The sequence below is a fragment of the Cynara cardunculus genome, assembly GCF_001531365.2.
Source record: "Cynara cardunculus var. scolymus isolate 2C chromosome LG 7, CcrdV1, whole genome shotgun sequence".
NCBI classification, from domain to species: Eukaryota; Viridiplantae; Streptophyta; class Magnoliopsida; order Asterales; family Asteraceae; genus Cynara; species Cynara cardunculus.
The window spans coordinates 12,942,021-12,945,258 of NC_037534.1; positions in this window are offsets into that span (position 1 = coordinate 12,942,021).

Genomic DNA, 3,238 nt, shown 5'->3' on the forward strand with positions numbered 1-3,238 from the left:
CTCTCCCTCTTGGCTGTCTTTGCCATTTCCATGCGATAAAGATGAATATGCAGATTAACCAATGACATTGGAGATAAGAAAAAAAAAATATCTTCAATCGTCTCTAGTTTCTTCTTCAATCATTGTTCTGGGTTTAGGTTTAATTTAGTGTTATTATTTAAGGATTTGAATTTATGATTTTAGAGTTTACTTGATGTTTCACATATGAAAGAATATGTGCGAGTTGAAGTAATAGTTTATGTCTTTTAAGTATCTATATTGTTTTTTTTTGTTAAATTAGGTTTTTTATATATATATTTCACATACGAAACGTTATTATAAATCATTTAAAAAAAATTAATGAATTGTTTTGTAAGTGAAACAATACTGGTATGAAGCTAAAATAATAAAACTGTAATTGTTTCATATGAGAATCAATAATTGAGTTGGTTTCATATGAGAAACAAAATGATTGCGTATTAAGAGTTGATTATTATTTAATAAGTGAAATGACACTCGTATGAAACTAGGGTACATATGAGAATCAATAATTTGGTTGGTTTCATATGAGAAACAAAACGGATAGAAATATGGTGAGGAAATCGGGTTTTAAACCTTCATATACATACATATACTTTCATCTACATTCAACTGCATTTATATATCTTTTTTATCATCATAATCAAAAGTTTAATAAATTCATGCATTTGAAAATGATTAAGGGGTTGTTTACCAAATACTTACCAGGTAAGCGCTTACCGGTAAAATCTAACACTATCATTACTTAACCGGTAAAGTTTTAGTCCAACAAAACAACATCATATGCAACAATTTATCCGGTAAGCGTTTACCGTGGTAAGAGACGTCCTCACTTAATGGGTAAGACTATTGGTCATTGTTTCGCTCTTACCGGGTAAGATTCTTGGTCCTAATCACATCCATCCGATAAGGTAATGTGACTTGATAAGCGTTTAGTAAACAACCCCTAAATGTATTTAAAAGTTTGTGAAAATGACCTAAAAGTGAAGATAAATTTGAAAATAAAGTTAGATGAATGTAGTTATAGGTAATTGAATCTAATTGAAAGTAGATGAATGTAGTTAAAAAAAATTACGGTAGACTAAAAAGTCAACTCATTCAAAGATTATAAGTGTTATCGCCATAACTTTTAGGCATTGTTTGACAAACATAAGTTAACTTATTTTTTGAGTACACATTTTGGTGTACATAAACTAACTGAAACGATACATGGAATGCGTTTTATGAGCTTATTGACACCTTTTTTCCAATTATAAGACCATTAATATTAATTACTATTTATTAATATTAAGTATAAATAAATAAATGTTAACAAATATTTTAGACGCAAAAATAAAATCTTTTTTATTTGATTTCTTCAACTATTGATCAAAAATTAGAAGTGAAGTTTCATTTAAAGTAATTAATCATTTTGATTGATTCTTTTACGTAAATTATTTGGAATTACTAACCACATCTATTATTATTTTTTAATTATTATTTAATATATTTAGTTATCAAAAAATAAATATAACAATTCTAATAATATTTGTGCAAGTTACATAAAAGTAAGTTATACTATTTTGTTTCGTATACAATAAAATTGTGTTAAATAATTTTAATAAAATATTGAATTTAATTATTAGTTATATTTTTTAAAGAATTACTAATTAAGTAGGATATGTGAGGTTGATCAATTTCACTTTTATTCATATCATAGGTAAATGATTATTTAAAATTGTAGATTAATGTAGATTTTATCAAAAATTTGTTTTAACAAATCCAAAATTTATATTATATATATAATCAATTTGAAGTTCTTTTAATTAACGTATTATAAAACTAGATATTTGTTTTAATTCTATTATTAAATACTGTAATTGACTAAAATTTCAAAATGTCTTTTTTGATCATTTATATTCTTGTAAGCTAATTTTTGTCAAACATAGTTTATTCATAAGCTATCTTATCAGCTACTAACTATCTATTAGTTTGTCAAACATAACCTTATTCTCACACCATCTCTCTCTCTCTCTCTCTCTCTCTCTCATATATATATATATATATATATATATATATATATATATATATATATATAACTAGACTAATAAGCCTAATAATTACACAATTCTAACTTAACCCAACCTTTGCAAACTTTAGTCCATGCTTATAGCCATGTGGATATTCAATAGTTCGTCATGAGTTGGGTGTATGTTGTTGACGAAAAGCTTTGTTTTGAATCAGTTTTTGTTATGTAATTGGTTATCACAACTTTTATTGTATGAATTACAACCCTTTTATTGTAACTTCTAATTATATAGATTACTGAATTTTTATTTTATAGATTGTGATATAATTTGTATCCGGTACAATTCATAAAAGTTGCACCACACTTTACGATAATGCAAAATATCTGGTTTAAAAAAATGCTGAAGGTACCCCTCTATACAATCGATCAGAAATAAATGACTGTAAATAACTTAAAAAGAAAGAATTAAGTTACCATAATCATCTAACAAACTATTTGGTACATCTTTCTTTGGTACTACGATAAGAAAGACTTTAGAAGGGTCTTTAAATGTTCATTTGATGGTCCTCACAAATGGGGTTGTGTTCAATGTAACACATGGTTTTAATTTACTTCTCAAATAAAATAATATCTATACACCTAATAAATAAATAACATGGGTGACACGTGTCATCTTCTGGTGAGTCGGTTATTTTATTTTTCCCGCCTAAACATGTATCTAGATACAGTTTACATTAGTGGTTTAAAAAGGCCTATTTGGTTGACATATGTCCCTCAAAAAATGTATCTTTTTTTATCATGGTTTAACTGATTTCTCTACTAAACGGGATTTAGTTCAGACTAATTTTCTTCAGCTAATCTGACAACTTATTGCTGACAGCCTTCAGCTTGTGTTTTCAGCTTATCGTGACAACTTTCAACTTTCAGATTATCGCTGACAGCTTATCACTGACAGCTTTAAGCTAATCTGACAAGTTATTGCTGACATCCTTCAGTTAATCTAACAGGTTATTGCTGACAGCCTTCAGCTTTTAGCTTATCGCTGACACCTTATTACTGACAGCCTTCAGCTAATCTGACAGGTTATTGCTGACAGTCTTCAGCAAATCTGACAGGGTATTGCTGACAGCCTTCAGCTTTTAGCTTATCGCTGACAGCCTATCACTGACTGCCTTCAGCTAATCTGACAGGTTATTGCTGACAGTCTTCAGC